Below are 24,907 nucleotides of genomic sequence, written 5' to 3' on the forward strand. Positions count from 1 at the left end.
TGTAGCCACCATAACCTGCCTACCATACCTAACCACCATACCTAGCTTCCATGTCTACTATACCATACCTATTCTACAATTTCCACCCTACCATATCTTCCTACTTATTCTAACCTACCAAACATCAATAACCTATCATGCCTACTTACTTGCCATACTTACAGTACTTACCTGCCATGCCTATCCACCGTATTCAATGAAGTAGGGAATCACAATGCTTGACAAAGCAGCACCAGTTTGCCCAATGCATTGTGTTATATTAATACAATCACTTTGATTTGCTCACAAGTTGGTGATTATATTTTCGGGTGCATGTTTTTCTGGATGGTTGTCTGCCATTCTTAGAGGATAATAGGTCAATTTGACGGAGCTTTAAATGCTGTTTATTGTCTTGGGTTAGTTACCCTCCCAAAGGGCAGGAGTATCCCTGGAAACATTAGTTTCTGGATTTTTGTCCTTCTTCAGCAGAGTAATACGTTAGTTTGAGTGCTTGAAATGCTGCGCGCTTTCTCATAGGTTAAGTACCACCTCCCAAGCACAATTTCCACATAGGCATGTCAGCCTAAAAACTCCAAGGAGGAGCTCACAGTCAACAGGGGAGGGAGGAACACTGCTTGGCAAATCAACACCTGTTTGCCCCGATTCGTTAAGGTAGATGCAGTACATGAATACATTCACATTAATGTATTCTCAATTTGAAGAGTGTTTGCCACGTGTTAACATAGTCAGCACTTGCATCTCTGGACACGGGTTTTGGGATTTTTTCCATCTGTAGCAGAGAATAGTAGGTTAGTTTAGGGTGCTTGAAGAGTAGGGGTGGGTGACAAACTCTGCTCTGGCGGTCGAGTTTGCAGAGTTTTGCAACTCCGCACTACACTAGGAGCCTGGAATTCAGCAAAATCTCAGTCAACCACCGGTGGAGAGGAGTTATCCAGCGCACGCTGCTCACTCCTAGCAATGACAGCGCTGGAAGGGCAAATTTCTCACAGTGCAAGTGAGAATAGGTGCTGATGCAGGTATAAAGGTTTTGGTGCTGCAGGGTACCTGTAGGGATAGTTGTTGTCAGGCCTGTATTTACTGTAGGGGTCGCTCTTCTGGGCTCCATCCACCCTGCTGTCTGGGTTGATGTGGTGACAGTTGATCCGGTGAAAAAAAACACTGTTCTTGCAGTATAGACTCTTGGGCTCTTTTGCTCCGCAGGGTGTAAACTGTGAAGGTGCTGCTGTTCCCATCCTCGGGTAGCGCCGGGAGGCTAGTAATGCTCGCGGCAGCCATGCCCTCAACAGATGCCCCTCACCCCCAAGACAGAATGAACCCAAGCAACCAGAATGCCATTTGGTCCCACCAGCTGTCGCCTTCCCCCAGAGACCCTTGACACCAGGTTCACCCTCTCACAGTGCGGTGGTGGAGAAGGGAGGGCGGCTTTGCCTCGGCTTTCTCTCCTCTCTGCTGCTTCCTGCAGCGAGAAGGCAACTGGTGCCAAACATTCCTCTAGACCCTAGCAGGACTTCTTCCTGGTGTGTTCTGTGCACTTCCCACACCTACCCTGTCTCAGCAGGGAGTATCTTCACAAAAACTTATCCCAGCAATAGATCTCTTCTTTAACCCGAAGGCTGTCCTCCAGTCCTTTCCGGCAGTCACTTCACCGTGCTGCCCTCTAGAAAGCTGTTCGCTGGAGTGTAAACACAGCAACACACATGGGAAGCGACTGACCGAGGGTCATGGGAGCACTTGGGCTAGTTAGCAGAGAGATTCAAATGCACACTCAGAAGAGGTCGTGAGATGCCCTGCGATCTTCTTAGCACAAGGTTTGTTGCAATATGGCGTTCTGGGCTCTGGCACCTGCAGACTGCAGGACTAATATTTTAATTTTTGGACTACTGTAGGTCCATATTTAACAGGAATGTTACACCTCTAATATGGCTGCTTCATTAGCCCTGGAGGTGGGCGCAGGCGCTGAAGAGTGTAGTCCTTTCTCTATGTTGGGACTGACTATTATGAAGAACCTGTTCGAGTGGGGTGTTGTAGATAGGACATCGGCTGTGGGTGTATCAACTGCCAAATCTGCCAAGCCCCTGACAGCATAGTCCTCCAGCCCCAGCCACCCTTGCAGAGCCGCCTGCTCCCTGAGCTGCACTACCTGCTGCCTGACACCAATGTACTGCTGCACCTGGTAAGGTGGAGAGCAGTGAGCCATGGCATTTTGACACGGACAGTGTAATGCATATAAGACATCTTGCGTAGTACGCGCCTCCTGGTTTTCTTTCCAGTAACCGTAAACTGGGATTAGTGGCTCCTCTGCAGTTTCATGTGTTTGAACTTCCAGGCTTGCAAATTATCCAAGTGTTTCAAGCATAATTAAATCCTCTGACAGCTTGTAAAAAATCATAGGCCATTTCCAGCCCTAAAAACTAAACTTAGGGGTGGACAAGTAATACTCTGCCTGCTCGTGGAACTCCGCGGAACTCCATGGAATTTTTCAACGTTTTTTGGTAACTCTGTGGAATTACATGGAGTGAAACTCTGTGAGCTCTGCCCAGCCCTATTGAAAAGCTTATTAATGTCTCTCAAGTTAAGTATCACTCAAGAATGCCAGTGCATCCACATAGGCTCATCAGACTAATGATTCCAAGAAGAAGCTCACAGTCAAAGGGAGAGGCAAGTACACTCCTTGGCATAACAGCACCAGTTTGCCCAGATGAAATATGCAAAAGACGGTACATGAAAATAGGGGCATATCTAAGTAGCATGGCACAGTGCAGCGCAGAGCACCAGTCACCTTGCTGCGCTGCAGTGCGGAACAGAGAAAGGGCAATAATGGGCAATTTTTAACACAATATGGCGTATTCCTGCCTATTTCCAGCACTGGCTCACAATGTGCTGCCTACCAACAGTGTAGGCACTCTTGCAGCATGGTGTAAGGGTGCCTGCATTGTAAGTAGTATTATTTTTTTGCAGAATGCAGCACACACAGAAAGATGAAACAATTAGAAGAAACAAAGATATTTCTCCTCACTATGCCTCTCCTGGGAAGGCATAGCATTTTCACGCCTCCCCGGGTCTACCAGTAACAGTAAATCTGTGAATGTGTCAAAATCCATGGGTGCTGCGTAGGAACTCCCACACACCACCCATGGAACGCCTCCCTGGGGCAGAGTAACGCAACGCATCAATTTGCATGGCACTACGTTACCCTGTATTTATCAATCCACTCAGTGCCACGCAAGGTGGCCTTGCGTAGCTTGAAAAATTGCATTTTAGGGTAACATCGCACATGCACCCCGTTGCATAGTGCAAAAGCGAAGCAACCCGTACATAAATATGGCCTGCAGTCACATTAATTTACTCCCCAGTTGAAAACCATTTATCACGTTCACACTACACCTGCTTGTATCTCTGGACATGTATGTATCAGGATGGATTTTTGTCTGTCATCAGCAGCTACGTACCATATTTAACCAACTTAACCTAAACTACAAAACCTTCCCTGACTAACCCACCATACCTTTCATACCTATCAAACCTAACTAGTATGTCTAGCCTATTTTACCTAGCCTATCATAACTACCTCCCCCACCTATGAAGCCTACCATACCTACTTACCTACCATCCCTACCTAGCTATCATACCTGCCATGCTTACCTATCACGCCTACATACTATAGGTTCTATATCTATCTACATATCATACCTACAATACATTCCCTAGCATAACTTAACTATCATGCCTAGCCCATCATATCTACCTACTATACCTAACCGCACATAACCATACCTTCCTCCCTAACCTTCCTACATACCTAACCTAACTATAGTCACCTACTGACCACACCTAACATACCACACCTATCATATTGAACTTACCATACCAAGCCTCGCTCTCATGCCATACATAAACAACCACACCTAACATACCATATTTAACCTATCTTCACCCTTGGAGCGCATATATTGTACGCCTGCCCTAAGGTGGCAATTTTATGTCAAAACCAAAAGGTATGCTATGGATCTCTAGTAACAGCTTATGGTACTGCAGCCTGCAGAAAACACTTGTGACTAACTCGAGGGGTCTCTAGTAACTATCCAAGGTGCTGAAGCCTGTATAGGGAAACTGCTTAGTGCAGCCTTTGATGGATATTATAATGTCAGTTTCATTGTTTAAAAAAAAAATTAGACACACTGGGCTTGACAATAGTTGTTTGAACATCTTTTGAAGCTGAGATTCCAGAAATAGGGAGAACGGACTGCAAAAACTGATTCTCTCCAACATTACAGTGGCCTGGCTCATCCTGCGACGTACAATAGCCTCCAGTCTGTACTGTGTCATATAGACTCATCTCACCCTACTACCGAAAACACAGTGCAGCGCTACTCCAGTGGTAAGAAGAGCAATAGAAGTGGCACCGCTGAGTTTAGAAGCAGAACAGAAGCAATGATGGAGGGAGAAGTTGTGGTTTATTAAAAGCAGGTTAAGAAAAATATATCTCCCGAAGAATTGCATTAAATGTTTTAATAGTAATTACCGTTTGTCGATGTAGCCCCCTTGTGTGGAAAAAAAGATTTACATTCATTTCTGTTTCAGAGTTGTGTCACCAGCAGAACAGATTGCTAATGCTGTTAGGCCTGCGCATGTCGAACACTGATGAATTGAACTTTACACGTCAGCAAAATATTTCTGTAATCAAAGGCTTAAGGAGACAACATTTGGCAGGAGGCCCGCTCTGCCTCCCCGCGACAGCAAAACAAGCAGGTGCAATGGAAACAAACAAAGCGCATGTTTCCGAAGCAATCAATAATCCGCAGCGCCAGCAGCCTGCTGCAGGTGGAACATGCATGTGTCACCTGGATTAGTATCTGAGTGCCAGTATGCAACCTGTCAGGTACGGAGGCTTTCATTACTACAACATATCAATCGACACCACGAGAGGTCAGATCCGCCTGGACAGCGGCCATTGATTGGGCCGAGAAGGCTTTTGTCTCTTTCTTTTGTAATTAGGGGAAGAGGCATCCCCGGGACACTGCTGTGTCCGCTCTAGTTGTATGAGCCATACATTCTTGAATGACGATGTTTGGAACTATAAAGAGCTCGGAGTGTTCCATTGGAAAGGAAGGGAATGGATCGACAAAGCTGTTGATTTCATGTAGGGAAAGAGCCTGGAGCAATGGATTTGCTGCAATAGCCTCTGTGGTCTGGAAATATCATATTTATTGTATGGAAAACAAAGAAGATGTTATGTTTTGTGTATTTGTATAGTGCACAACGCACCAGGAAGGGTATCTTGGCATTGAAGCAGGAGCTGGATGGGCCAAGCCAGGGCCAGGGCTAGGTGAAGAGCCAGGTATTTTCTTTGTGAGGAATTAAAGAACTGGGGAGGAGGCTCTGATGTCTGGGCCGGGTCACTCCAGGCAGTAGAAGCGAAGTAGGAGAAGGCAGGATGCCCAGATCTGATTCTGCATGTGCAGGGCGTCGGTGCAAGTAAGTGTCTGACTGAGCTGAGGTTTCTGGTAGGTTTGTGGAAGTGTGTGCCGTTATGTTGTTCCACTGTTGTGCATGGCTTTGTATGTGTGCATGAGGAGTTTGAAGAGTTCTCATTCATGGATTGGGAGCCAGTGGAGCTCTTTGATGCGTGCAGTAGTGGCCAGCATTACTCGTAGGTGGCGGGACGGGAGCAGGGGGGGGTGGAGGCAGGTGCCATGGGCAAGAGGTAGCATAAGGGAAAATCAACAACAAAACATACACATTTACCTTGCCGCCGTTCCCTCGGCCGCATCTCTGTTCCTTGACCCTGCTCTCTCCTCATGGGACAGGAAGCCAGGAACAACAGCAAGGCTCCCCTGACCAATCACAACTCTGCAATGCAGCGTTGTGATTGGTAGGCACCCAGGTTCCCCTGACCAATCACAACGCTGCAATCCATGCGAAGGCACAGTGTAAGAAATTGGAATATTAGTTGAGGGGATGAAGAACCCACCTCAAATAATAATCACAATCCTTGTCAGGACAAACTACAAAATTCACTACATAAACCTGTGCTTAAACTTCCAGTAGCTTGGCACCAAAGCATTCAGGCTTAACACTTGAGGCAATTTGTAAAGTATTCATGCAGTTCTCAAAAAGTAATAAAGTGAAAACTCAATACAAGAGGAATCCCAAACACGTCTAGAAAAATACATTTTAATTAATAAAATGATACCAAAGCAACAAAAATCCAAACGCTAAAACCAGAAATATGAGATTTAAATGTTTTTGATAAAAATCGTGCCAAAATGCGTGAAGTGGCAACTGTGGGTATCTGGTCACTTCTGACAAGGTCATACTATGTAAAAAACTGAATATGAAATGGTACTTGCTTGTCGGTCCTTGGTAGTCCCAAAACTGCTGTTGATTTTATTATTTTTTATTATATGCTAGTTGATGTGATGGGATATGAATGCAGTTGAGTGTGATGTATGAGTCTGACTGAAAGCATGAATGCACTTGGGGTGTGAGTATTGGAATTTTTCAGTGATTGTCCATGTCTACTATTATGTAAAAGCATTGCCTATTTTTCTTTATTGCTTTTCATGTATACTTTTGTAATCCCAAGGGACATTACCAACATTTGTTCTGTAAATTGATTTGCGCTGAAGGCGTGCCAAAGGCACCCGTCAGCATCCAGCATCAAGTGACCAGCGCCAGCCATGCTGCTGGTTTCATGCCAGAAATCCTGCTACCTCATCCAAGATTAGCATACTCTGCTAAGGAATTAAGGGAATCAAACCCTATGGCTGAGTATGCAGATAAGGGGATAAGGGTAGTAAGTTATCAGAGCAAAGATTACAGAAGGGAGATGAGCTCCCAGGATTTCGGGTCTAAAGAGAGAACCCTTCAGTGCGGTCTTATCAATGCACACTCGCTGGTAAAGCATGCATAAGAGCTATACCTCCTACTTGAAACTAATGAATGGGATGTAATGTTTATAACCGAGACCTGGATCCCTAAGGACATAGAAGTGGACCTAAGATTCACCTGCCTGCCAGGTTAAAAGGTGATAAATCAACCTAGAACACATAAAAGAAGTGGGGTGTTGCAATCATCTTTAAAGATAGATGTGAAATGGTAACATTGCCAGTGGAGGAAATCCTTTGCATGGAAATATTTGGATTCTCTCTAAAAAGAAAAGGAGGGGTAGTTATGTCAGGAATCCTCTGCTATAGACCCCTAGGGAGCCAGGCAACTGGGCTCCAAACCCTTTTAGACCTGATATCAAACTTATCTAAAAGAAGAGCGTGGCTGGGTTAAATTCTGCGAACAACCATAAAGAAAGCAGAATTTCTTGTATTCCTTTAAATGCTCACATGGATAAAGAAGAAACAGCCACCCACGTTCCTCCAAAAAATGTTGTGACTGATAAGGCCCAAAAATTATAAGTAACAATCAGTCTTTATCCTGAGCAACAACAATAATGTCCAGGAGTTCGAAAATGTGTAGTGGTTGAAAATCTTCTTTAATTCCAAGTTTTAACTTTATGTCTCATGATAATCACATTCAGTAATACAATCATTGCAGTTTTGTTGGTGGTTGATACAGTCACAACCTGGTGATAGATGTCGCCATAGCCAACACGTGTTTCGTCATTGGGTCATCACCCTTCGACTTCTCCAGGGCTACAACAACAAGAACAAAATAAACCTTGTAGCTATTTATGATATCATGATTTTCAAGCCTTAGTCTAGTTAGGGTGTCAGGAAAAACCCTCGAGAAATGAGAACCGTGAATTTTCTGTTGTTCTTTAGAAACTGATATTTTAGGAGGTGAGAAAAAAGTGGACGGGGAAATAGACAATGTAAGAGAAGAGATTGTGATTTACTTGTGCCACTAGAGTGAGATAGGCTAAGTGCAAAGGTTAAAGAGTCCCTACTGACCTGACAAGAGGTAAAACTGTGAAAAGTCATTGGAACTTTTTTAACAAGGAACCAGAACCCACCACCCTAGGGGTGCCCATGTGTATTGAAAACTCACCAATAATATGTAGAAAAAAGTTTTTACAACAATTCCAAGAGCAGATTATTCCTTGTTCTATTATCCAAACCTAATCATAAGAGATAGATCATGAGTTAACAATGCTATAGGCACTAGGCTAAGTATTGTAGAAGCATAAAAAACTAAACGTTTCACTTGATCATACCTATATCTTCAAACAATCCGCAGAAGAGGTAAGTATATATATGAAAAATAAGAAAGTAATGAAGAAAGGCAGTGTTAACATATGACCCATAGCTCAGAGAGTATTACGATCACCATATAGTGCTTTACAGTGCTTAGTATTTCAAGTCAAAGTCATATGTAGATATGAAGTCACCTCTATAGAACCAATTAGTGTTCTGTTGTTCTAATGCTAATTCGGCAGGGAAACCGCCTGTATACAGTGGAACCTCGAAACGTATGATTAACAGGCCGCCAGACTCAGCATTTGATCTATTTACGAACATATACAAAAGCTTTAGTGCTCAAAAACTGTGACACAACCATGTAAATCGGCTCAATAGTGCAAGAGTCGCAATGCCTGTACTTATGGTGGCCGAATATACAGAAGAATCCAATTCTGAAGTGAAAAAACATGTTCCCAGTAGACCTTAAGCCTGGAACATATATGCAGCGTATCAAGAGTTAAAAACAAATAGCCGCATTGCAAACAAAAAACAATGTCAACCCAAATCCCTTAGAGGTGATTTACAGTGGCCTTTAGTCCACTTCACAAATCCTATACCCAATACCACACAGGATATGGAAAATCGGCAACCAATTCGTAGCAATAGGGTCGGTACCATCTGCCTGGAGGAAGGCATTGATCACTCTCTTACTGAAGAAACCGCAAGCGGATGCTCAGGACCCTAGTAACTTTCGCCCAATCTCCCAGCTTCCATATGCAATCAAGATTGGTGAGTAAAATACTGTTGAATTTCTTGGAAGCAAACAACCTTCTCAAATCTAAGCAGATGGCTTTTAGCCCAGCACATGGCACAGAATTAGCCCTAATTTTAGCAACAGATGAATTGCGGAGGCGGGTTGACGGGGGACAGACGGTTATCCTAATTCTGTTAGACCTATCTGCAACGTTCGACACCATCAACCATGAGATACTACCATGAGATACTACTCAATATACTAAAGGCGACAGGGGTAGAATGTTTATTCCTAAAGTGGATTGAATCCTTCCTGTCAGAGAGATATCAAGCAGTTGTCCTCTGACCTTTTAAATCAAAGTTTAAAGAAACCTTGAACGGGGTGCCACAGGGCTCTGCGCTAAGCCCCATTCTATTCAATGTGTATTCACGCCCACTGCTAACATCGATCAATTCATTTGGGTGGCCTTTCATCAACTATGCGGATAACACCCAATTGATAATATCAATAGATAAAGATGACGCTGGCCAGATGGGCCAGATGGGCACATTTCACGCCTGTCTAATAGGGATGGCAAAATGGCTTTATAGTAACATATTAAAATGTAATGGAAGTAAAACAGAATTCCTATGCTGTTCAAACAGCAAGGTTCTAGGTCAACTTCCAAACCATTTCTGGCCATGGACGAAAGACAAGGATCTGACTACAGCCCATTCAGTGCGAAAGTTGGGAGTAATAGTAGACAATACATTTTGTGTGGAAGCTCAGGTCAATAGGTCAATGGCTACTTGCCGCTGACTTTTGAGAAACCTGAGAAATATTGTACCTCTACTCCCACAGCCAGCAAGAAAGCTGATTGTACAGAGCACGATATTAAGCAGGGTTGAGTATTGCAATACCCACCTACTGGGAATTCCAGACTATCAGTTTAAAAAACTGTACAGAATACAGGTGATGGCCGCCAAACTAGCGCAAACAAAAATACCTTAAAAGAACTCCACTGGTTGCCAGTGAGGGAAAGGAGCATCTTCAAGGCTATGTGCTTAGTTCACAAAGCCTTGAATGGCATAGGGCCGAAACCCCTACAGGACACATTCATCCACGACAAACCTGCAAGGAAACTGAGGTCTGCCTCAGCTAATCTTGTCTGTATACAAAGGTTTAAGAAAACCATGATAGAATGGGGAGCCTTTAAAGTTAGGGCAGCACAACTTTGGAACAAGCTGCCCACCCTCCTCAGATTGGATGATAATCTACTCAGTTTTAGGAGAAGCCTAAAAACTTGTCTGCTCCCAAAGTAGTTATAAGTGGTCAAGAATGACCCCAGGTTTTTCCTCTGTGGTTCGCAAATAGCACCAAGATGCCTGCTAGGTAACGCTGTGCTCTTTAAATTACAAATGATAATAAAAATGGTTTTTTTATATAAAAGTTTCTGAAGTGTATTATCTCTCTTTGAATCACAAGGATCAATTGTGACTCATTAGTGCCTTAGATCAGTGGTACCCAAACTGTGGTCTGCAGACCCCCAGGGGTCTGTGACACATTCCCAGGGAGTCCGCAGGCAGCAGCTGTAAAAGGACTGCAAAGTTAATTATACAATCAGCAGTTTTATGGCAACAATAAAAGTGTCAAGAATACTCTGGTGATTAATGTACTTTTTAGAGAGAGATGGGAGTTTTGTCCAGTGGAATCTTTGAGTCATCTAAGGTAGCGCAGAGGGTGAATATGACTGCTGCAAAGAACGTGTACCATGCATTTCAAAAACATTATTTTATGTGCATAGCTCAGTGATTAACTGCTTTTGTCATTGAGAGTCTGTTGGCACTGTGAAGTTAATAAGTTACAATCGTAATCTAGCATAGTGTGCTGTAAACTGTCATCAAAGAGCTGCATGCAAACTGTATGGCACAAGTCAGCAAGTTATGTTTTTTTTCCCAGTCGTTTGGGTATAAATATATCCTTATTATTAAAGTCAATGCTAAACACTGTGTTATGTTCTGAATCCTGAGTTTGTGCTTCTCCAGACCAAGCGCTCTTAAGGAAAGCCTACCAGTATGTATGACATGTGAATCCTACACCTTGAAGTCCTCATTATCTAATGTAACATTCTCTATACAGCGATTTACACACGTATGATTCATTGTTTCTTTATGTATGTGGTGAAAAGTGCTATGACACCCTACACTGGTGTGAGAGGTGCTATGAAACAAATGAAATACATTTGACAGACGGTCTATGAAGAGATAAGAGTCACCGTTGGAGGGTGATAGTGAGGGAATCATTGAAGAGCCCCAACACAGATTGTAATATCCTGGTGCACAGTATGTAATACAATTCAATATATAATGACAAATGTGTTGTAGAATGCACCTTTTTTCCCTAATGTTCTTGGGGGAGAGGCCTCCAAATCCCCTTTTGTAATGGTCAGGCTCACTCACTGCACTTGGTGTGCACCGTACCGGGACTGGTCTGACAACATTTACCAGGCCTGCTTTGGGTTTCCAGTCTGGCCATGGCAGGAGTAGGAGCCTCACACCGCGAAATAAAACCAAACATTGAAAAGTTAGTCGCCAAGATGTAGCACCAACCTTCCCATACCATTAAAAATGTTTGATTTTTGCAAACATTCTCAATATAAAATAATAACATCTTTAGTAATTCAAGTATTTGTTTGGTGTGCACTTCTTTGTGTATTTTTTGTGAATGACTGTGTAAATGTTTGAAATTTAAATAGTACAGATTGCTTGGGGGTCCCCGGCTTCCAGTAGTGACTCAATGGGGTCCTCGGGAGTCAAAAGTTTGGGAACCACTGTCTTAGATCTTTAATGAGATATCCTTTAGTTAGCTAGCCGTGTGAGGCAGTCAGTTTTTGTTTAGAATGTAATTCTTCTGAGTCTTCAAACGTCCAGGAGTGTTCTGATTTTGGATTCTTGGGATGACATTTTTATGTCAAGTGACAGCCTATAGGTGGGGGACATCCCTTTGTCTAACTCTAAAAATAGTTCTGATTAGTTCTTCCTTTTCCCCTGATTATTACTCCAGCTTGGCTAGTAAAACAAAGGGCAGGCAGGCCCAGGTGTGAGTTGCATCTGCTAGGGACAGGACAGGCCTTTTCTGTAGTCAGAATGGGCAGGGTAGAGGCCCCAGGCTACCCTTTGGTGTGCAACCAGGGCAGAGGCACAGCTCCCACCTAGCCATCCTATCAGTAAGACCCTCACCTCTTCACACCATGGCTTTTTGTCCACTGTCTGGGAGGACTGCACATCATGCACCTGGTGAGCCATTAACAGGTGACCCTGGGCACTGGCAGAACGGTACATTTGGCTTAGGCAAGGGAAATGCCAACTTTCTAAAAGTGGCATTTTCAAAATAGCATTTTAAAATCTGACTTGATCATTAGTTTGGATTTTAATTTTGTATTCCAATGAGTCCCTAAACATTTTCAGGTCCCACAGATGTTTCCTTATGTTAACTTTGGTGCAGGTAACTAGCTGCCTTTCGTTTGCACACGTTGCACATTTTATTTCTTCACTGGGATTTTATTTCATTAATAATGGGTGCATGTTTGTTATTTAGTTCAGCTGCATGAGACTCAACCTGCACAAATCATACAAGGTCAAACAAACACTGTGCTTTCATTTTCCCGGTGATCGGTTAGCTACTTAACGCTTGATAGACACACCACTAGAATTCAGATGCTGTTTTTCTCAGAGCACCTATAAATCATATACACGGGAGTTGCCCTTTGAAAGTCAGAGGAGGATTTTTTGCCGAGAATGAAGGCCGTGCACCTTGCACCTCTGCATTGCACACTCTGAGATGCAGAACACCGAATCATTACAAGGTACTTGGCCGGGCTTTAATTCCACAGATCTTTTTAGTTAATTACTGAGCTCACGTATTATTTAAACATAGGGAGATTAGAGTAGCAAACGATTTGTTTTATCAATGAAGGGTTTTTCATTCCATACAGCCTGCTGGCCCTGTTCAGTATTCTGTTGATTTATAGCACAACAGAATTAATAAATCTTATAAACTTTCCACGCGCCTCTCTTTGTTTTATTGTGGATGATGCAGGAATCCGAAACACGAAAGGGACTGAACTATTTTCCTGCGTTCCAGTGAGGACTGGCATTGTGTTCTGAGATGCCAATTCACTTGCCTCTCTGGAAAGTTAGGAGAGTAAGGCCCACATGCATCAAAGCAAAAACCGGTCGCAAACGGGCAGATTCTCAGAATCTGCCCCATTGCGACCGGTATTTTTGCATTCGGGATGCATCATCCCAAATGCAAAAATCGCAATTTAAGTAATCTCTAAATTGCGATTAATTAAATTGCGATTGCATTGAAGGAATCTCAAATTGAGATTCCTTAAATGCAATGCATTAAAGTAAAAATATTAGCGATTTCGCTAATAGGGGGAGCAAATTACCATGAAGTTGAACTTCATGGTAATTTGTTTAAACTTTAAAAAATGCACTAAAGTGCATTTTTCAAAGTTCCATTTCACACACACACATGCCCTTAGGGCATGTGTGTGTGCAAGATGTACTCATATGCAGATTTCAGGGGTGTAACAGGGTGTCCTTTTGACACCCTTGAAATTGCATGAGCAATTTGCGATTCTCTAATTGAGAATCGCAAATCGAGAAAGTCTTCCTATTCATTCCTATGGGCCTCTAGGCCCATAGGAATAAATGGGGAGGTATTCCTTAATTACGACTCGCAATTCGCGAGTCGCAATTAAGGAATGTTTAGAAATCGCTATTTTGTAAGCGATTTCTACATGCATAGCCTTTTGCTATTCCTTATTAGCGAATCCTTATTTTTCGCTAATAAGGAATCGCAAATGGCATTGTTGATGCATGTGCCAGTAAGTGAGGTATTATGAGCTAGTCAGTATTTGGGCTCACAGGGGCTAATGTGGTGTATTGAAATAGTCCTCCCATTCAGAAGTCCTGTGGTCCTGGCATAATTCTGTTTCTCTGCTGAATCCCTGCAACTGTGCCAAACAGTAATTATGCATTATAAGGAGTTATAATGCAACCTAATGCTTTTTTATGGGAGAACCAACTTTGGAGGATTTTCACTGCTAGGACTTGTAAAACTTAAGTACACGTCCTACTTTTTAAATACAATGCACTCTGCCCTATTGACATTTATTGCCTATCCTTGGGGTGACTGAACAGCACTACTGGCTCCAATGGCAGGTCCGAAACATGGTTTTCAGTGCTACTTTAGTGGGTGGCACAATGAGTGCTACAGTCTACTTGTAGATTTCATTTACAGACCCTGTGTATATACAGCACCATACACTAGCGATGTACAAGTGAATACATGTGCCAATTAGGTGGATGCCAATTTTACAATGTCAGTAAGGTAAAGCACACGCACTGGTTAGCAAGTGCTCAGAATCCTTGTGCCCACAAAAAGGGGTTTAGTTACAGAAGGTAAAAATCTGGGGAATACCACACAAAAGATTTCCAACATCCAGTCAGAATGCAACCAGGACTAGACTATTTTGGCTGCCTGGCACAATCTGGAGCATGGAGTTGGATGAAGTCTGGAGTACTGTTTTTTGGGCATGGAGCTGTGCAGTATGTGGAAGGACTTTGACAAATCCGAATGAATAGGTCAGTATTACTTTTCAATGCAGGGTTTTAACGAAGCATGGAAGCATGAGAAATAGAAAGCCTCGCTCAGTCCAAGAGTCATGTTTTATGGCAGGAATGGGTCACCAGGAGGAGTAATGTTATCAGGGTGAGGTAGGAGAGGATCATGATGCTGTCGCTCAGCTCATGCTGCTTGCTAAGGTTTTGTGGTTGATCTACATGTGACGGCACCACTTGTAAAATAAAACAAATACTAGAATGATGAATGCTGTTTTATCACCTGTGTTGGGCAACAGAGAGGCTGTTGTTAAACTTTTAAGTGTGGGTGTTGCCCAATGGCTGATGCCCACGCTCCCCCTTAGTGCATCAGTCAGTCATTCGCAGATGCTGCTGTAGGCTCTAAAGGACCCTCTGGTGCTTGCATCCAAGAGTTTCTTTTTATTCTTCAGGTTGAGGTGCTGGGAAAGAGCAGTCTTTATTTTTGTCAAAATGCACAGTGGCATAATTTCCACTCAAAGTGAAAGTGAAATGAGCTTAGTTCACTTTCACTGAGTCGGTGCTCGGGGGGCATATTTCAGAATCATTGCAAAGGGGAGAATCTCCCTTTTCCAATGATAACTCTCCCTAGTGGACCCCTGTTTGGGGTTACCACAGGAGGGCGATCCCCAAGATGGGGCCCACCCACTAGGCACCAAGGAATAGGATTGCGAGGTGTAGCGGCCCCCATGGACATGGGCCTGTGTTCCCCCTTTTCCCCAAGCCACATTAGTCTTTCTGCCATCCCTGGGGGGCTGGTGGAGGGTTCACCCTCATCTGTCCCCTGGCGGCAAAAGGCCCACTAGACACCAGGGTATTTTCCTTTGTACCATTTTTTGTGGGGCGAGTGCCCCGCCTGGGTATGGGTCTGTGCTCCTGTCACCCTACCTCATTAAACTATCTGACTCCCTGGGGGACAGATGGTGGTGTTCACCCCCAATATGCCACCTCAGGGGGGCAGAAAGACCACTAGGCACCATGGTATTTTTCTTTGCAGTTTTTATGTGGGGAGAGAGCCGCCCCAGCCATGGGCCTATGGTCCCCCTGCCCCAAGCCTCATTTGTCTTTCTGCCCACTCTGGGGCCGAATGGAGGTGTTCACTCATATACTTAGTGGTGGGGGCACCAACCCACACATGCTCGCCCCCATGCCGCATAGAATGCATAAACAGACTAGGGGGTCAATTTGTGGGTTTTTACTCCTTAATCTGCTGGCACAGGGGCAGAAATGCCACTAGACGTCAGGGATTTTTTGTTGTTGACTATATCAAGTGGTAGAGCGGCTAGGCTCAAATCAGACCGAGCCCCCCCACATGCAAAATGACCCCAACAAACGTTCTTCCCCCTGGGGCAGACTGGAGGCCCTTACCTCCAATCTGTCCCTCGAGTGGTACAGAAAGCCCATTTGATACCAGAGAGATTTTTTTATTTCTGCAAGGGGTGGGGGCAGTCCACCTAGGTTTCTGGCTGAGCTGCCACCTCCAAAATGATCCTACCAGTCTTTCTGCTCCCCCAGGAATAGACAGTAGGTCTTTACTTACAATCTGCCCATAGGGGGGCAGAGAGGCCACTAGACACTAGAGAGTTTTTTATATGCCATATAAAAAAGGGTTGGTGTGTTTATCGACAATCTGATCCTTAGCACAATTAACACTTTCTTTATTATAGGCCAATTTTTCCCCCTGTCTAGTGCCCATTCTGTCTCATATGGGTTGATTTTGGGTAAACACCCTCAATCCACCCCTAGGGACTCCCATTTTCCCTAGTTTGTTTGTGGCCATATCATGTGACCATGTTGCGTTTTAGGCACTTTCCTGTCATGGGCACTAGGCCTACCCACACAAGCCAGGTACAATTTCATCATGAGACTTTGGGGAATGCTGGGTGGTAGGAAATTTGTGGCTCCCTGCTGGCTCTAGGAATTTTCCTCACATAAATGTGAGGAAAATGTGTGTTTTAGCCAAAGTTTGAGGTTTGCAAAGACTCTTGAGTAAAAGAAAACTGGTGAGAGCCATGCATATCAAACCACCCTGGCGTCACCAGGTGTCTAGTTTCCCAAAATGTCTCAGTGTTGTAGGTTTGCCTGGGTGGCAGGTGAACTAGTGCCTAAAATCTGCAACTACTCACATTGCACAAAAAGCATATATTCTGCTGGGTAAAATATGATGTTTCTAGGTTGAGTTTTGAGGTATATTTTGTTGTCCAGCCACACAAGTGGGATACCATTATTACTGGGAGACATGTGGAAACACAGAATAGTAGAACATTTGCATTTGCAGTATGTAAGAAAGAAGACATTTTGCAAAAAGCCCTTTAGATCACATGCTAGCAGATGTACCCACAAATTCAGTGATGTGCAAATAACTATTGCTTCGAAGCTAAGCATCTGGTGTACATTTCAGAAATACATAGTTTTCATTCATAGCCATTTTTCACTTTTTATATTTTACAATATGAATTGCAATATACTATGTACTCAATGAAAAACCACTGAAAGGTGCAGCTCATTTGCTGGCTCTGGGTACCTCGAGTTCTTAGAGAACCTTCAAACCCTATATAGCCCGCAACCAGAAGGGTCTAGCAGATGTAATGGCTTATAGCTAATGTAAAATGGCCATTGTGACAAGAAGTTACAGAGGAGAATGTTGTCACAAATGAGTTTTTCCCTACTCATTTTCAATATATTTACATTTCAACAGTTAATTTCTTTAACACCACCTTGAGGGATCTACACAAATTACCCCTTGCTAAATTGAGAATTTTGTCAACTTTTCTGAAAGGTATAGCTTTCCACCATCACCTTTTGGTTTCAGATCTATTTCCACCACGAACTGGAAGTAGGATGAAAGCAGAAAAATTCGAAAAAATGGACTACCTCTTAGAAAAATGCCAAAACTGTGGTAAAAAATAGCTTTCCTGAAAGATGTTGATTTTAGCACAGCAAATCTTTAATTGATGCCATTTTTAGGAAAAATCAGGCACTTTATGCAGAACACTTTTTCCCATTTTCTCCAAACGTTTGCTATATTTAGGCTTTTTTTAGGTCCCCTCCAGAGGAACACACAAAATCTGTGCACGTTTAGAATCCCGAAGATGGTGGACAAAAGGACGCAAATTTTGCATGGACTCCTCATGTGGAAAAAAGTTATTGAGTAACAAGTGTGAAGAACCCCAAATAGCCAAAAAAGGCCTCAGCACTGAGGTGGAAAAGCATCAGCAGTAAAGGGATTAAAGATAGTGAAGCAACATAAGCATTTAGAAGGTTAATGTGCCATTAGTACGCAAAAATGGATGAATAACTGTCCACGCAGAGCAACAGACAGGCCTCATTGGCAATACAGTGATATGTCATGCATCAAGATCATTCCTGTCATATAGTCCCATTCCTGTTTACACCGCTCCGCTAGTGTTTCTCTTGTGGTGCTGAAGTGCCACTGCATCAAACTTTTTTGAATACATTCCTGTATATGCACTCACCCTAAAACACCCTAGAATCCGGCCTTTACGTAGAAATCTAAGAATGATAACATTTTATGATAAATGGGAATAGCTTCTACAACTCTAAAATGTTAGCAAACATCTGTTAAGCAGAATCTGGGTCACCTTCATACCTCTTTAATACACCTCGGTGTCACTTGGGAGGGCATATAAAGGCAGACAGGTTGGACAACAATTAAAATACAATCATGCAGAAATGCATTGTTCTAATGCCCGTCGTTCTTGATTTGAAGAGATAAGTACACAGTTTAAATGTAAAGAAGAGGGTTTATTTCAAAACGTTTGATTTAGAGAAAAAAAAAATTAGAGAAAAAAAATAATTAATGACTAGATAAGCCTCTTCATATGCATCTATTTTTTGATGTTTAGATCTGTATTGCAAGACTGGAGGCTCCTATTAGGCAAATCCTTTCTATCCTTAATTAACAGCAGCCAAACATGAAAAAGACACGCATCTAGGGTTGTCTTCAGGCCTGCAAGAAATGGGCTGATGGAAAGCATTTTGTAGTCAGTCAGTCATTATGCTATAAACCTTATATTATCATTCAGTAGGAACAGTTCCTCTTTTCTTGATGCTCACAGCCAAAGTCCTTTACTCACCTTGACATTACTAATCAATAATTATCTTAAAAGATATTGTTTTAAGTTCCCATTTTCTTTATTTGAGCCCTTCTCGGTATCATGATACTCAGTCCATTCCAGCCAGGGCCTACGCACCTCTGCTCTGTGCCATTAAACTACTATATCAAGGTAGAATCCGCAATTTCAAGCTTTTAGCTGTCTGACAGTACGTCCTCCACTCTGCTCCTGCCTGCATTTGGAGGGGAGTCCGCTGCCGGTGAGTGCATTGATTATGTGAGCCCTCAACCTGTAGCCCAAGTTTTACTTCCAAATGTGTGCAGTTTGCTGGCATTTCCACCCATTTAAACACTTGTGGGCATCATTTAAGCATTTCACTCACCCATTCCAAAGTTACCCTTTTCCTGAATGGATTCTTCATTCTGAGATTAACGGGCAAGTGTTCTCTTTTCAGTCTCTTCAGGGATCGCTAAATGGATTTTTTTAACGTATTTCAGGAAATGTTTCCATTTAAATTAGATTAAATACCCAGCACCTACACTCAAGAAAACGCTTCAGCTAAATGCTTTATATCTAAAATCCAAACTACACGATTTATTATCAGTTTGGCCCCCACTCTCACTTTCGTGGCGGGGTAGACTTGATCATCATGATGGTTTTTCCAAATATACTTTTTTCTCTTTTAATGCTGTCTTTTAAAATTCCAAAGTATGTTTTTAGACTGTTGGATAGTGTTTGTTCAAACGTTTTATGGAACAACTGATTTCCTCGAAATTCTTTAATAAATCTTAGGAAACCTAACACTGAAGGTGAGGTTAGACACCCTTGTTTTTCATCATATCACACTTCCTTTATTATTAGACAAACAGGTATAATATTATTTCACCATGATGATTCTCCAGTACCCACATGGGGAAAGAGTCAGCATGTGTTCTTCCCTCATTTTATTTTAAAGGAAATTGTTCATATGGCTAATTGGCAACGTCATCAAAAATGTCTTTCATTAAAATATACACATTATAATAACTGTATATATATTTTTATTGATAACTCCCTGGTTAGTTACTTTCACTCTTCTCTAGTTTGGATTATCATATACTTACAAATCCATAACAACTCCTTCTGTTAGAAACATTGGAAAGAAAAGGGCATTTCCTGGGTACATAAAATATGGGATGGTTCCTCGCTCAAGAAAAATTAAGAGATAACTTATATGTTGCCTGAGATGTTTCTGTGAGAGTATTTATTGATGAGAGAATACCTCTCTGCTGATCTAGCTAGGTCATTTGGTGTATCTTCTTCAAATAATGTATTACTAAGAAGCCTTCCTCATTTAGGACCCCGTTTATATTTTGGAGGCCAGGCGGTGTTCTCCCAAGGTGACATTGTAAATTACTCCACTAACCTGGCCGAGATCCTAAAGATCAAATTTTGAAATGTCCGGCAGGCTAGCGTACATTTCAACCATTGACAGGAAACACCATCAAGGTGGTCCCTGCCAATGTATTGTAACTTTGCAGTATGGTAAAGGTAGAATGTTTATTTTATTTTCATAAACAGAACCCCAAAGTGGGATTTTGCATTTGAAAAAAAAAAAGAGGTTCCTATTGCCATGGGAGGTATTGCCCATGCCAAGGGGGGCATTTTTGCAATTTTCACTGCCCTCCCTCAGGGATTTCCTGGCAGTGACGGGCAGTGAAAACTGAGCTCTATATCAGCCCATGAAAATTAGGTGGGTGGACATACAGGCCAACCTCCGACAGCCCTTACTCTGCCAGGCCATCAGAGGGATGTAACCACACCAGATGCCTGCTCACATTTAAATTGGGTGGGTGGACCATTATGTTGACAGAAAGGGTACTCTTTTGCCGTTGCAGTGGAGTACCCTTTTCGCCAAAATATACATTTTGGCCCTTACTGTGGAATGGCAATATGCCAAGGGTTGTTACGCTCTATATGAATCTTCACAAGCCCTGATGAACTTAAGGTTCTTATGGCAACAAGACCTTCAGCCTGAATTTGACCCAAAGACTTGGACAAGATTTAGTTTAAGGTAATCAAGAGCTCTAAATCAGCCAATATCACCCAATCACTTTTTTCATTTATAACAGATTGCTGTTTACTTCAGTGAATATTTCAACATTTGATAATCTGTTCCAAATTTTTTGCTGGTCATATAGAAATGAGGAAGATGGGGGCGTGACTACGGCGCCAATCAAGATGGCCGCCTGACGGAGTAGCTCCGTCACATCGGGACCTGTTCATGACTCGGAGGTGTGTTTTCTCACACCAATAATTGTCGGAAACGTTCCCTGCTGTCACCAGAATATGTGAGGGTTCTGGTGAGCTGCTTTCTTCTGCAAAGCGCGCTCCGCTTGTATCTTTTTATGCCGCAGATGCTTTCCCCTCAGCTGCGTCCGCCATTTTAGACGCGCACCGGCAATGCGGTTCTGTGCACAGTAATTTGCCTGGAGTAGCTTCCAATCGCAATTCTGCTTCACAATCTACCACTAATAAACTGTTGTCACCATCTGTGTCTTCTAAACGTCTGAAACACGATCCTCTCTCTCCTGACAAATCATCATCTCCTATTTCCAGGGAACTGCCGCTGGAAGAAATTCACGCTTTGCGCTTATTTGTAGTAGAAACAAACAACAAAATGCAATTACTTGAGGAAAAATGGTCTACAATGGAAAGTAGAATATCCTCTATGGAACAACGATTTTCAGTAGTTCAAGGAGATTCTCAGAGACTTTCTTCTTTAGAAAAAGAGGTTCGTAACCTCCAACAACACACTGAGGATTTAGAAAATAGAAATAGGAGGAATAACCTACGCATTTATGGGCTTCCTGAAGCTTTAGAAGGTGATGATCCTGTCTCCTTTTTTTCCTCTTTTTTGCCGAAACTCTTGGACATGCCCTCTTCTATGTCCCTCAGTATCCAGAGAGCTCACAGACTTGGTCCTCGGCCTTCACTTTCTGCTTCTACAGTTAAACCGAGAGGTGTCATCATTCTATTTTTGATGTTTACTGATTTACTTTCAGTTCTGTCTGCAGCTAGAGCCAAACGACAAATTTCCTGGCTCGGTCAGAGGGTGTTCCTTTCTCAGGATGTTTCTAATGCTACAGCAACCAGAAGAAAGGAATTCCTTAATCTTCGTCAACCTCTCCGCTCTTTTGGCGCTCGTTATGGCCTTTTCCATCCGTGCATTTTTAAGGTGACTTTTCAAAACCAAACCTGGTCTTTTCAAGATCCTGCGGAACTTAAGAATTTTATTCACATCCACACTACCAACGTTGTGGATACTGCTGGCTCTTCTAACGGCTAATCACATTGGTCTTTCTCCTTTACAGGGTTCATGTTAAGATTTTTCTTATTCCTTCTGTTGTTTTGGTGAAGAAAATTTCTAAAATGTTTCCAGTATGACTTAGCTTTAGTCGTTCATTCTAATGGTTTATTAATTGTCTATTTAATGCTCTTCCATCCTCATATTTAATTATTTAATTTTTTTTTCTCTTCTCTCTCTGTTAGTTTAATGTTAGTCCAAGGTTGCTTAAATATTACTCTTCATTGCTTTTATATCTCTGTTAGTTTAATGTTAGTCCATTGTTGCTTAATTATTACTCTTCATTGCTTTTATATGTCTGTTGGTCTGTATTATGCAACTCCCTTTGTATATTTGATGTTTAATGTATCCCTTTTATACATCCTTATAGGTTTGTCCACCTATTCCCAATGCATAGGGTTTGTTTTCCTTCCCTTCCTAGTCCTGAAGTGGTCCGGACTCTCCAGGTTTCGGCTGGTTCATCTTTTCGTGTGTCGTCCTTGCCCCAGTTGTGTTTCTTTTTGTCCCCTTCAGGTATGTTCCTTCAGTCATCCTTATTGGATATGTACTGTCTCTCCTTGGTTTTCTTTTTCCTCTCCATTTCTCCTCTCCTCCTTCCTTTTTCCTATCCGTTATTGGCTCTACCATCCTTTTCTACTCATCTAATTGTCCCCCTCCTCTCCCCTCCTTGTTTTTTCTTTCCCTACTGGTATTTGCTTCTTTTTCTTCTATCATTATATCTCTATAATATTGCTTACTTGGTTTTGTATAAATCTTTTACATTTTTAATGTTTTACATTCAAAGTTATCTCCTGGAATGTAAAGGGTTTTATCAATCCTATTAAAAGACAGAGAATCCTTTCCCACCTTGCCTCGTATAACCCCGATATAGTTCTCTTGCAGGAAAATCATCTTACAGAAATTGAATCACTTAAGTTAAAAAGAAGCTGGGTGGGTACGGTCTTATTCTCTCCGTCTACCAATAAAAAAAATGGTGTTGTCATTCTATGTCATAAAAAATTGAAATGTAAAGTTTTATCACAAGAAAATGACACAGCAGGTAGATGGGTTCCAGCGAAGATGTTAATTAATTCTGTTCCTTTAACTGTTTACAACATTTATGGTCCTACACAACCTGATTGTACCTTTTGGCCTTTGATCACACAAAAATGTATTCAATTTCGAGATGACTTCTTCATTCTAGGTGGTGACTGCAACCAAATTGTTGACCCGTTTCTTGACCGTAAATCCACAGTCCGTTTCACTCCGCATAAAACTCACAAAGAATTTATGGATACCATCTCTCAAACACATCTCATGGACTCCTGGAGACTTTCTCACCCTGACACTCTTGATTATTCTTTCTTTTCTCCTCCTCATGCTTCCCTTTTCTCGCCTAGATTATATCTTTCTTTCTCAATCCTTGTATCAAAATTTGCTGTCTTCCTCTATTGAACCCATAGTTATTTCTGATTATGCCCCAGTTGTTACAGACATTGATTTACTTCCTCCCCGTCTAAAGTCCTCTCGCTGGTGTTTTAATGATTCCCTACTTACTGATCCTCTTTTCTCCTCCTCCTTTCGCTCTTTTGCTAAGGAATTCTTCGAGCTCAATTCCGACTCAAATTCCTCCCCCCATATCATCTGAGATTCCTTTAAGGCTACGGCAAGAGGATTCATCATAGATTTTGTTTCTAGGAAAAAGAGACGTTTTCTTCAAAAGCAGAAATCCACTTTAGCACATATTAAGCATTTGGAGCATGAATTTTATACTTCCTCAAAAAACTCTATTTCACCTGAATTGCTATGAGCTAAGATTGAGTTCAACAAATCTACTACTGACAATGCTTCATCAGTGCTCCTCCGCAGTAGTGCTCGTTTTTATGGTGGTTGTAACAAGACAGGGAAACTCTTAGCAAATTATCTCAAATCTCGTAAAGAGCGTACGCTTATAGATTCTATTTACTCTTCCAATAACTCCCTTCTGCATAAAGATCAGGAAATACTTAATAAATGTAAACTTTTTTATCAGAACCTCTATACACCAGACTCTCCTCCTTCCTCTTCTCTCATTCAGACTTATCTTGATAAACTTCCTATTCCTTCTACTTCCCATCTTAATTTTTTTGATCTTGAAAAAGATCTTTCACTCAAAGAACTCTCCACTGCCTTAAGCTCCCTTACTAAAGGGAAAACGCCTGGTCCAGATGGATTTTCTGCTGAATTTTATTTACATTTTTCTGATCTATTACTCCCCAAACTTTTATCACTTTTCTAATCATTTTACTCAACTGGGATGACGGAGGGTACCTTTCAGGAAGCCACTATTTGCCTCATTCCTAAAGATGGTCGTGATTCTCACTACTGTAAAAACTTACCATCCGATCTCCCTTGTTAATGTTGATTATAAATTATTTGCTAAGCTGCTGGCAATGCGTTTAGATCCCCTCATGCCCCATCTTATTGGTAAAGAACAATGTGGTTTTGTTAAGGGTAGATTAACTTCCGACAATTCTCGGCTTTTTCTCAATGTCTTAAATAAAGCTCCTTCCCTCTACACTGCTTTGGCCGCTATCTCAGTCGATGCAGAGAAAGCTTTTGATAGAGTAGATTGGTCTTTTTTGTTTGCATCGTTACATTGGCATGGTTTTGGTCCTAAATTTATATCACTCATTTCCTTACTATACTCTGCTCCGAAAGCTTCGGTTTTAGTTAATGGTCATGTCTCTTCCTATTTTCCTCTTCTACGTGGCGTTCGACAAGGCTGTCCTTTATCCCCTCTTCTTTTCGTTTTAGCCCTTGAACCCTTTTTGACTTCTATCCATAACAATGATTCCATTTCCGGCTTTCCTTATGGCGATCATCAGCTGAAACTTTCTGCATATGCAGACGATATTCTTTTATTTATTTCTTCCCCTGAAACCTCTATTCCCCCTTTATTATCTGAATTCGAATCCTTTTCACAAGTTTCT

The 24,907-nt window shown here is 42.1% G+C and overlaps 1 long non-coding RNA gene across 3 annotated transcripts in view; it reads left to right on the forward strand.

Annotated features, from left to right (window-relative positions):
* LOC146833924 (uncharacterized) overlaps window positions 1–24,907 on the forward strand; it is a 71,555-nt gene that overhangs the window by 22,890 nt on the left and 23,758 nt on the right. For all 3 annotated transcript variants that reach the window (XR_014960289.1, XR_014960288.1, XR_014960287.1), the window contains one exon: window positions 22,327–22,469. This is a non-coding gene — a long non-coding RNA (uncharacterized LOC146833924). The remainder of the gene's footprint in view (window positions 1–22,326; window positions 22,470–24,907) is intronic.

This window comes from Triturus cristatus, chromosome 4_2, assembly GCF_964204655.1.
Source record: "Triturus cristatus chromosome 4_2, aTriCri1.1, whole genome shotgun sequence".
In the NCBI taxonomy this organism is placed as follows: domain Eukaryota; kingdom Metazoa; phylum Chordata; class Amphibia; order Caudata; family Salamandridae; genus Triturus; species Triturus cristatus.